The 12704-nt window shown below is 37.0% G+C and overlaps 1 pseudogene; it reads left to right on the plus strand.

Annotated features, from left to right (window-relative positions):
• Positions 1-961: 961 nt before the first annotated feature.
• LOC149381160 (uncharacterized) lies at positions 962-1786 on the plus strand (annotated as a pseudogene).
• Positions 1787-12704: the final 10918 nt, after the last annotated feature.

Raw genomic sequence — 12704 nt, forward strand, 5'->3', positions numbered from 1 at the left:
TTTAATTAACGCATTCTAAGTTTTTTAACTTATTTATATGTGAGTGCGATTTTATCATGTCTAGATTCATCTCCGCTTATCTTTTTCGAGTGACAGAGCTTGTGTTTTCGGGATATTGTAAAGATCACATGTTGTTATAAATATGATCAAACACTTTGTGAGTGGTTTGAGTGGAAGTGAAGGGATCTCAGATTTAGAGAAGCTTGAGCTAAATTCACGAGTAGTTTTAGGAAATTGACAGCAAATACCATTTTGTCATGAGTCTACTATTGACTTATAAATTCCCTTTCCACCCAGGAGTATCATCCCTCCAGACGTTAATATCATTAGCAAAGTTGGGTTACCAATCGCTTGTGCCTTTACTTTCATGATTTTACTTTTTGCGCATCAAACTGGTATAATCTATTTTGTCACGTAACTTGTCTATGACACCTTAAGTGACATCACGAAACAGTAAACATATAATTTCAATTATCAGAGCAGGAACCTATCGTTATTAAGTATGAACTTTGTTATCTAATTTGTTCTTATTGTAGAATTATACTCGTTGATTTATGTGTAATTCCAGTAATTAATTCTTGTATTACTCACGTATTACTCACGTGTAAGATAAGGAATATAGTCTGGTAGTTTAGATCCTAAGAATAAGCTATATTTAGGGAATCAGTTTATTTATTATTCTGTTCCTAGTTTAGTGGAATAAAACTGCTGTATATATACTGATAACGTTGAATGAGAATAGAGTAGATCAGAGGAACAATTATCTCTAAATATCTGTTTCTTTATGGTATCAGAGCAATAAAAGAAACACAAACCGATCATGACAAAATTCGGCAATTCCCATGCCCTCACATCAGCCTCAGAAACACAAAATTCCTCAAATCACTCTGAGCAAATCTCCCATCCCGTAACCAGTCACAAACTCAATGACCAAAATTATCTTCAATGGTCACAATCAGTTATGATGTTCATATGTGGGAAGAGCAAAGACGAATACATTACCGGTGAAGCAAAGCGTCCAAAGAGCGATGATCCGAAGTACAAAGTGTGGAAGGCTGAGAATAACATGGTTATGTCATGGCTCGTAAATTCCATGACCCCGGAGATCGGAGAGAATTTCTTGCTATATTCCACAGCAGCAGAAATCTGGGACGCAGCACGAGTTACCTTCTCTAACTCTGAGAATACATCAGAGCTGTTCGAGATTGAAAATGCTCTCCATGACACACGACAAGGTGAATCCACTGTAACCCAGTATTTCAGTACACTCACACAATTGTGGCAGAAAATCGACCTCTACGATCAACACCGGTGGAACTGCCCAGAAGACTCGATCTTGTACAACAAGATTGTATAGACAAAAAGGGTGTTCAAGCTGCTGTCAGGCCTCAACAAAGAACTAGATGAAGTCCGAGGAAGGATATTAAGCACAAAGCCAATTCCATCCCTCCGAGAAGCCTTCTCAAACGTCAGGCATGAAGAAAGTAGAAGAAGATTGATGAATGGCAGCTCGTCCTCAACCTCTACACCAAATTCACTTGATGCTTCAGCACTAGTCTCATATGAAGATTCAGCTTTCGCTGCAAAGGCCACACACGACCACAAATCAAGGAAAACACGACCCTACTGTGATCATTGCAAGCGCCCAGGTCACACCAGAGAAACGTGTTGGATAATTCATGGGAAGCCGCAAGATTGGAAGCCATTAAAGAATAAAGAATCAAGTTCACATGCCAAAGCTACCACCTCAGCTCCGTTCAGCGCCGAACAGATGGAAGTGCTTTAATCACTGATCAAAAAGGCACAGCAGAGCAGTGACACAAGCCCATCAGGTCTCACGGCACAAAGAGATATCACAATTCAAGCATTACAAGCTTTACAAGCCTTTCATGCAAAAACAGATCTCAGGTCTGTGTGGATAATGGATTCGGGTTCTTCGGACCACATGTCAAGTAACCAGAACCTATTCACCAACTATGCCCCTTGCAGCAAGAGCCTCTTTGTCACAATTGCCAATGGCTCTGAAGCTCCAGTGGTTGGTATAGGAACTGTCGTGATATCAAAGTTCCTAACACTAAACTCAGTGTTTTATGTACCATCACTGCATTGCAACCTAATTTCAGTTCGCAAACTCAATAAAGATTCACAGTGCCTAACTATCTTTGATGATGTTTCATGTTGTGTTCAGGAAAAGAGCTCGGGGATGACGATTGGCAGTGCTGAGATGTGTGGGGGACTCTACCTCATAAAACCAAACCCTCAAACCTACAAGCTAGCCACAACAACAATCATTCACAAGCCTCATTCCTCCCAACAGGACAAAGAAATAATGATGCAACACTTCCGATTAGGTCATCCTAATTTTTTGTATCTCAAACGTTTGTTTCCTAAGCTTTTTTCTAATAAAGATGCAAGTTCATTCCAATGTGATGTGTGCCAATTCTCTAAGCAAACCCGCAGCTCATATTTACCAAAATCATATAACCCTACTCATCGTTTTTCCATAATACACAATGATATATGGGGTCCTTCTAGGGTTAAAAATGTTAACGGAGCTCGGTGGTTTCTATCAATCATTGATGACCACACTAGAATTAGCTGGGTGTACTTGATGAAAGAAAAATCAGAAGCTAGTGAACTTGTGATCCAATTCCACAAAATGATCAAAACCCAATTCAAAACTGATATTCAAATTGTTCACACAGATAATGCAAAGGATTACTTCAATTCTAACCTTAGTCAATACTTTCAAAACCATGGCATTATCCACACAAGCTCCTGTGTTCAAACACCTCAACAAAACGGCATAGCCGAAAGAAAAAACCGCCACCTTATTGAAGTAGCTAGGTCACTCATGTTCACATCTCAAGTTCCTAAACAGTTTTGGGGGGAAGCAGTACTTACCGCAACATACCTCATCAATAGAATGCCGTCTAGGGTTCTAAAATTCAAAACTCCATGTGAAGTATTGCTTGAATCATTTCCTACCACCAGGCTCATCTCTACCATATCACCCAAAGTGTTTGGCTGCTCTGTGTTTGTCCATACGTATGATCGTAGTAAACTTGATCCCCGGTCAATTAAATGCATATTTGTTGGCTATTCTTCAACCCAAAAAGGTTACAAATGTTACTCTCCCACTCATCGTCGGTTCTATACCTCTTTCGACGTAACCTTCCATTAAACAGACCCATATTACTCCAATTCCGAGTTTCAGGGAGAGACACAACATCATGAACCTCAAAATTGGATGAATATCATAGCCGAGCCTGAATACCCTAGTCCACCAAACACCACTCCTCCCACCGACCAAACACAAGAAACGCCAAGTCCAATACACCACAACGACAACCCCACGCATTCTCACAGTCATGAGGCATCTACAGCTCCTACTACTGACACTACTGAAAAAGGTACCTCATCTAACACTGAGCTGAATTTACCTATTGCATTGAGGAAACCATCAAGGGCATGTGGACCGTATCAAATACAAGACTTTATCTATTATGGAAACTTGTCCACGAGCTACAAAGCTTTTATCTCCAAAATAGATCAAGTCAAGGTCCCAAGCTCGGTCCATGAAGCATTTCAGACACCTCAATGGAAGGCAGCCACACTTGATGAGATTAAAGCACTTGAGAAGAACAAGACATGGAGCATCACTGAACTACCACCAGGAAAACGAGCAGTAGGTTGTCGATGGTTATTCACGGTCAAGTACAAACCAGATGGTTCAGTGGAGAGGTTGAAAGCGAGGTTGGTTGCCAAGGGATATACACAAGCTTATGGGATAGACTATCAAGAAACGTTTGCACCGGTAGCTAAATTAAATACTATCAGAGTATTGATGTCTCTCGCGGCAAACTGTGAATGGCCTCTATTCCAACTCGATGTCAAGAATGCATTCCTCAACGGAGAGCTAGAGGAAGATGTGTATATGGAATTACCACCCGGATTTGATGAAGGACAGTCCAACAGCAAAGTGTGCAGACTTCACAAGTCATTATACGGCCTTAAACAGTCTCCGAGAGCATGGTTTGGCAGATTTACACAAGTCCTCAAAAGGTGTAAATATGAGCAAAGTCATGCCGATCACACCCTGTTTATCAAGCAGTCAGCCAGTGGAAAACTCGCGATCTTGAGCGTATATGTTGACGACATAGTCATCACCGGAGATGACTCAGACGAGATCATCAAGTTGAAGAAGGTGTTAGCATCAGAATTTGAAGTTAAAGACCTAGGAAAATTGAAATATTTTCTAGGAATGGAAGTTGCTCGCTCGAAAGATGGAATCACTGTTTCACAGCGAAAATACACTCTCGACCTGCTCACAGAGACCGGAATGTTGGGATGCAAACCAGCCGAGGTTCCAATGGATCCAGGTCTCAAACTTTTTGAAAGAAAAACTGAGAAAGCTGCTGATAAGAGTCAATATCAGCGACTGGTGGGAAAGCTGATTTACCTCTCCCATACCCGACCAAACATAAGTTTCTCGGTGAGCATGGTAAGTCGGTTTATGAGCAATCCATCAGAACTTCACATGGAAGCAGTCATGAGAATCCCTCGTTATCTGAAAGCTTCACCAGGAACTGGTCTCTTATTCAAGAAAGCGAATAATAGAGGGGTTGAAGTATATACAGACGCTGATTGGGGCGGCTCAGCTACTGATCGTCGATCTACCTCGGGAATGTGTACATTTGTTTGGTGAAACTTAGTGACATGGCGAAGTAAGAAGCAATCGGTGGTATCACGAAGCAGTGCAGAATCCGAACTTAGATCATTGGCTCATGGAATCTGCGAAGGAATTTGGCTCAAGAGACTACTTGAAGATCTGAAAGTCGATGTTAATGGTCCCATAAAGATGCTGTGCGATAATCAGGCGTCATTAAGCATGTCAAAAGATCCAGTTCAACACGATAGGACGAAGCACATCGAAATCGATCGACACTTCATCAGCGAGAAGATAGAAGCCAAGGTCATCTCCATGAAGTATGTACCCTCACGAGAGCAAGCAGCAGATATCCTTACTAAGCCTCTTCCACGACCAAACTTCAACGAGAATTGCAGCAAGGTTAATTTGTTCAACATATACCATTAAACTTGAGGGGGAGTGTAGAATTATACTTGTTGATTTATGTGTAATTCCAGTAATTAATTCTTGTATTACTCACGTATTACTCACGCGTAAGATAAGGATTATAGTCTGGTAGTTTAGATCCTAAGAATAAGCTATATTTAGGGAATCAGTTTATTTGTTATTCTGTTCCTAGTTTAGTGGAATAAAACTGTTGTATATATACTGATAACGTTGAATGAGAATAGAGTAGATCAGAGGAACAATTATCTCTAAATATCTGTTTCTTTACTTATGAAGAGATACCCATGTTTTATTTTTCATGAACTATGGAGAACAAGATATCTCTAGTATATTTGAACCTATCATAGTTGTTATGTCTCAAGTATCTCTAGTTTTTATTTTCACCCGAGTGATTATGAATTAACTGACGATGTTCTTGATTCTTATAATATTTTTGTATTTGAAATGGGTTGAAAAGTCTCATATATTTGAAAACGGAATAAGAGAATTGAAGCTCTCCTGACGGGGAAACCTAATCTGATATGTATCATCACATATTTAAAGATACATGTTTCTCAACTCACCACTGAAATTGATTCCATTATTAAGTTTGGTCGTAGTTAAATTCAGGTGCACTTAATCCGAAAGATATCCCGATTTTTGGCAAATCCCCAGCCAATCACAAAGTTCTTTTGGTCAAAGTTCCCACTTCAAAGACTATGATTGTTCATGTTCAGTCTCAAAAGTCCAAGATGGAAAAAGATGATGTCTTCACCATTCGATCCAACATCTCAAGAATTTCATAACAGAAGACAAGAAGACAGATGTCTCAAGTCAGATGGAGATATGTCATTACTATTACTATGGCAAAAAAGGTCATATATTCGCCCCAACTACTACAATCTATATATATGGTAGACACGTAGAGCAAAAACCTTAGTTCCGGAAACATATGTACATCGAAAGGTTGTTCACAATAAGAATACCATCAATAATCCTCTCACGGTGGATTATAGGGAATTAAAGATGATCATCAAAGTGGTACCTAGGATAGCCTAGTGGTAATTCCACACCACCTCCTGTGTGGAGGTCGTGGGTTCAATCCCCACTGCAGCGAAGCTGCCTTCAAAAAAAAAAAAAAAAAGAAGATCATCAAATCATCAAGCTCATGTTGCCTACACCTCTCTGAAAGTTATTGTCATGGATTATTTGGTACTTTGACAACGGATATTCTCGTCATATGACTTGCAAAATGTATTTCTTGACTAATATCAAGTCATGTGCCAAGAGCTACCTTTGGTGATGAGGCTAAAGGCAAAGCCGTTGGAAAGGATTGATTCTTGAAGTTTGTTGGACTCCCTGCTCTTGAAAATTTATTTTCTTGTTGAGAGTTTTGCAACCAATTTGATCAGCATCAGTTAGTTGTGCGATCAAGACATGACTATCAGCTTCACCAGAACTTAATGCATTTGTAGCTAACATAATTTCACACCTATAATGAAATGTACTTGATCTTTTGATAATTGTTATCCATGCAATACCTTAATTATAGTTCTTTCTCACTAGAACTTAATGCATTGTACAGAATTTCACACCTATAATGAAATGTACTTGATATTTTGATAATTGTTACCTATGCAGTGCCTTAATTATTGCTCTTCTTATTTAGTGAATAGAGAACATGTCACACAGAATTAGCCACCTAAATCTCATAAGCATCGCCAAAATTATTTCCAAAACTAATTTAATCTGTCAAAATATGAAGAAAAAAATTGTTGTAAAACTATTAGCTTATTTAACCAAATAGCCAATTTAATCATGCATTATTTCAATATTCATATTAAGCTCCTAGCCAAACATGCTACCAAACGATTATCAAATCCCTTCTCGTTTCCTCCATTTTTCAATACCAAACTCCAAACAAACACTGACTTCGCTTTTGAGGACTTCCTTCTCCACCAACGAGCTCTTCCACAGAGGCTTGGTCAGGCACCTGGAAGCATTTGTGCGTGGACGGTCGCCGATGCCGTATCTGCATCCGACGCGGTATGGATGGAGGGCGGAGAGGTCGCTGTCGCCGACGCCGGATCTGTCTCCGACGCGGTAGGGATGGAAGGCGGCAAGGTCGCTATCGGCGCCGGATCTGAGAAGAGTATCACGCTCTTCGTCGAAGAACTAGAGGCTGAGGGACTTCCTGTTATTCCAGAGCGCGTCTAGGGAACACGTCACCGTTAATCTGATTAATTGCCACAGTTAATCAGATTAATCGTCACAGTTAATAAGATTAATTATCACATGTAATAGGCAAAACTTGACTTGCAGAAGCGAGCAAGTCAAGAAAGTCGACTCTGGTAGACTCACTGGCGGGGCGGATCAAGCGGCAGAGTCTCGGAGGCACGGTAGCTCTCAACATAGCCTCGGAGGCACGGTGAGGGATCGACCTAGGGTTTACGATTGGCAGGGCTATATGGATAATGGAGATCATCGTGCTCGCGAGGAGATTTGGATTGAAGGTTCATGCAGTCATGGTGTTTCACCAGAGGACCGGCGTGAAGGTTCATGCACTCTTCGGCTTTAAATTTTTGCGTTCGTAAATCAAGTTGACTCGTCTTTTTCGACGATGAATTGGAGAACTGGACTGGCATGACTAGATCAGATTCTGAAACTGAGATTGGACTCACAGTCGGAGGTGACGAACATTGCGGCGGCTATTTCAGACGCGGTTCGGTTGGTGATTCGCTGATGGAGACTCGGAGCAGAGCTAGGGTTTTTTTTTAATCGGAAGCAGAGCTGGGGTTTAGGTTTTGGGTCGGAGAAAATGAAGGTGTGAATAGCGATTGATGTTTGACCAGGAGGGTAATTTTGGAACCCAAATTTTTTTTTTAGGCTATTTTTTTTTTTTTTAAATGATACTTTGGCTAGTATTTTAACTGCTCCTATGTTTTGTTTTTCAAAAATCGATTGGAAATGGTATTTAAAATAGATGTTAAAACCTTAGCTATATATGTAAAATAAGCAAAGCTTTGGCTATTGTTTTAAGGGATGTGTAGCGAAATAGCCAAAATGAAACTATGAAATTTGTTTTTAGCTTATGTTTCGCAATTTTTAGGGAAATAGCTAACAGACTTATGTGGCAATAATTAAAGTCTGATTTACCCTTATTTATTAATAAATTCGTCACTTTCTCTCTCTAACTTTTTCCTACATTTTTTTTACATAAAAACTTCAAAAAACCATATCTATCTCATATGAACTCGAAATTGAGTGATTCAAAATCCTACGGATTCGTGACGCCGAGATCTTCAAAAATAGATCCATTGTGTTTGATGAAAAATCATGTTTAATACCATAGATGTAGAAAAATCACGTTACTACATTAAATATGGAAATAAATGAAAATTTTTGAAATTATCAAAAAAAATGGAAACGTAACTATGATGCATTAAACATAATTTTTCATACAACACAATGGGTCTATTTTTGAAGATCTCGACGCCACGAATTTGTAGGATCTGAAATCACTCAATTTCGAGTTCGTATGAGAAAGATACGAATTTTTGAAGTTTTGATGTAAAAAAATTATTTGAAAAAAAATTGGAAAAAGAAAGTGACGAATTTGTTAATAAATAAGGGCAAATCAGACCTTAATTATTGCCACATAAGCCACTTGGCTATATCCCTAAAAATGCTAGATCCAAAATCACACGTTTAAAGTGGCCTAGTTACTTACAAATCTCTTGTTTTAACTGTTCCCTTTAAAAACTGGCTAATCGCTTAAGAATCTCAAATATATTTATATCTTGTTTTAAAAAAATACATATTGAAAAATATTTATCAATTAGCATATTTATACTGTTTTAAATTAGTTAATGAACAAAATTTTAGGTTTTAATTTACTAAAAATTTGTAGGAAAACCATTGCTTAGATTTATAGATAAAAAAAAATAATCAGAAAAATACACCCATTGTATTACAAATAAATTAAGAAAATTCTCTATTTGAATTTGAAATAAATATATATAATTAGGAAAACTTGTCAACATTTAGATAAATATATTATATCCAAAAAAAAAAACATAGGGAATATTAGTCATTCTAAAGATGATACTAGTTATTCTATTATATAATAACTAATTATAGTTAAAACTTAAGAAGGGTTCAAACCAAGGCAAGACATGCACCATGTTACGAGAGATGTGGACATGAGTTGAGGTATATTTTAAATATTTGAATCTACATTTTAATTGATAATAGTCATTTGACTATTTTACATAGTTGCTTCTTGTATTAAATTTATTAACTCATGGACCGTGTACACGAAAATTCTTGAATTCAAGGCGAAAATGATGATGAGGCTTGATCGTTTAATAATCGACCTCTTGCCCAATTCTTGTACTCCGTCAAAATATGATCGACTCCTGACATCGAGCGTCGACTTCTACATTACTCCTCCAAGACTATCCCCTCCCTTTTAATGGTATTCTACTCCTCCGGGATCAACCATGACTGCTCGGAGATCTATTGTGGCTCCTCTGGGATCCCTTGTGCCTCCTCGGGGATCCACCATGCGTCCTCCGAGGCACGGTTTGTTAGACCAATGCCAACAACATCAGATCATAAAAAAGGTACATCACTTTAGGTCAGCAAAGAGATACTTCATGCTAAAAAAACCGCATCTAATGTGGGATATGTACACAATGTTGAGATTTGAATCTACGTCTAAGGTGTACAACCCTTTGGCGAACCCCAATGGATGGCGGCTTCAAACATTCCTGAAGTGGACAAGAAAACAGAACGGCAAATATGAAGACTTGTCAACTAATGGTCAACATATTTTATGAAGGAGAGATTGTGATTACTATAATTTTTGGGAAACTTGATATTCCAAAGTTGTTGGGATACAACATAGAAAAATCAAAGTTCCTATTGTACACTTTAGAAAAACTAAGGTTTTGGGCATGAAAAAGGTCAAAAATGCCTTTAATTTCAAATGGAACAATCTAATCACTTGAACCAGACACCTCCAACCACCTAATTTATCGAGGAACATTTCTTCATGGTTGTTATTTTTCACCCATAGAGATCTCTTTAAAATATTAGGATATGAAGTTTTGTTGAAGATCTTCAAGTTTTCAACAATATTGGTAAGTTTTGATCACGTATCTAACAAAGTTTATCTTTTTGTGTTTTTATAATATCTTGTAGTTAATTTCTCAGAGAAATTTTTTTTGTGTTCGTCCAAAAAAAAACCCAGATAAAACTTCGAAATGGTGCTTGTATTTCGAAATTTAAAACATGTTCTCATATGTATTTTGAAATTTATGACTAAAGAATAACCCAGGTGAAAACTTCAAAATACTGTTGCTATTTTGGAATTTTTAACGGGTTCTCAATTTTATTTCAAAATTTAGAAGGGTCCGTTTCGGAAATTCTGTTTTAGAATTTGTTTGTATTTTTCGTTTTATTTTGAAATTTTTAATCTGGATTCCAAGTTTAAGGCAATTGTATTATTTCTAAGTTTTGCTCCATTAGAAGCTTTTTTAATTTAAGGATATTTTAGACCTTTCAAGTATCTAAAATCTTGGTTTTCCTAAATTGTATAAAATAGTGTAATCTTGGTTTCCTTAATTTTGTTATCCCCTCTTTTTCGATTGTGGTTGACTTTTATTTGTAAATAATAAATTAAAAGGGATAATAAAACATAGATATCATGTGTTTTAGTGAAATATCGAATTTAACCTTTGATTTTCAAAAACTACAAATTCATATCCTCTGTTTAACTAAAATGATGAAATTATACCCTGAAATGGATAACAGTGTCACATATCTCTCTTTTATTGATATTAACTCTTATATAAGAAAAACCGAATCAAATCCAAACCAATACCCTAACTTCCAAATTTCCAATTTTGAAATAAAAATAACCTTATATTGAAATTAAATCATAAAATTCATATCTCCCAAGAGATTACTTCATTCTGTATTCAAATTGAAACTCTGAATCTTAGATTCTGTATTCGAATCTGTGATTTTAATTAGGATAAATATCACGTTTGCCCCCTGTAGTTTGCCACCTTTTTCAAGTTAATCTTCGAACTCTCAAAACGATTTTTTTAATGCTCTAACTTTGTTTTTTAACTGTTTTAGTCCTTCCGTCAAAATTTCCGTCAAAAATTATGTTAAATGAGGGTAAATTTGTAATCATATAAAAAAAGGCAATTAATATTTATAAAGAATGAATTAAAAATAAACATAAATTGTTAAAAATAATAAAAACAAAAAAAAATCTCAAAAATCGCTTGTGATTCGAACCAAGAGCTCGCATGGAAGATCGCCATGGCTTTGAACACCTCAGGAGTCAAACCTCTCGAAGAGACCAAATCAATCCTCTCGGAGCTCAACAATGGCGTCACGAACATCGTGCTCTCGAACCCTAAGATTCCGATCCTCCGCCGCCTGGAATTCTTCAACTTCGTCGGATCGCCGTGGATTCCATGTGCCAGATCGGAGAGACCTGTGTGCGCTCAAAGACGAGCTGGACCCGCGTGTGCGCTCTGGCCGGCAAGTTCCTGGGGCGGCCCATCTCGTCCCTGGGCCCGCCCCCACTCCCCAGCTCCACCCTCGAGCTCGGCGTCGGCGGCAACGGCTTCGGAGCGAGATTGGGTTAGAGATGGAGAGAGAGTGGGAATGTGACGAAGAAGAAGAAGAGATTTTTTTTGTTTTTATTATTTTTAATTTATTTTTAATTCATTCTTTATAAATATTAATTACTTTTTTTTATATGATTACAAATTTACCCTCATTTAACAGAATTTTTGACGGAAGGACTAAAACAGTTAAAAAACAAAGTTAGAGCATTAAAAAAAATCGTTTTGAGAGTTCGAAGATTAACTTGAAAAATGTGGCAAACTACAGGGGGCAAAAATGATATTTTTCCTTTTAATTAATATCAACTCTGACCTCTTTTTGTATTTTTCATGATTAAGAGACTGTTGTTTATTTTTTTAGTTTTTGAATAAATTACATATATGACATGAATGAATAAAGATAATTGATATTTACATGTATATATTATAGTCAATGTCAATGAAAAGTCAATAAAAATTCAATAAAAAGAATATTTGTGACACTGATCTTGTTTATTTTAGAGTATAATTTCGTCATTTTAGTTAAATAAATGATATGAACTCTATTTATGCAATCCAAAAGTTAACTCGACATTACGCTAAAACAAAGTACTAAGACACAATATATGTGTCATTTTTCCAATAAAAAAGAGGTAATGTGTACTAAAATTGATTTTTGTATTCCCTCAGGGGGCGATTTTTGTATCCCCTCGAGGGGCAATGATTATTTTCTGTATATTTAAACAGAAATTAGAGAGCAGGTCGGCACAAGGTTTTTTTATTTAAAAAAAAAAAAAAAAAAAAAAAAAAAAAAAAAAAAAAAGTCCGAGACTTTTCTAGCTCATGAAAAAAATACTGAAGCATCGCATAATAGAAAAATCATGGATGATTATAGATACAAAGAAAGATCAAAAGAAAAATACACTAAATAAGAAAGTTGAGGACCAGTAGAGCCACTAATCTAAAATATATGCTCTACAAAAACGACAAAATTCAAAACG

Source organism: Urtica dioica, chromosome 11 (assembly GCF_054948205.1).
Source record: "Urtica dioica subsp. dioica isolate 48M chromosome 11, U.dioica_male_clone48M_v1_H2, whole genome shotgun sequence".
Classification (NCBI taxonomy): domain Eukaryota; kingdom Viridiplantae; phylum Streptophyta; class Magnoliopsida; order Rosales; family Urticaceae; genus Urtica; species Urtica dioica.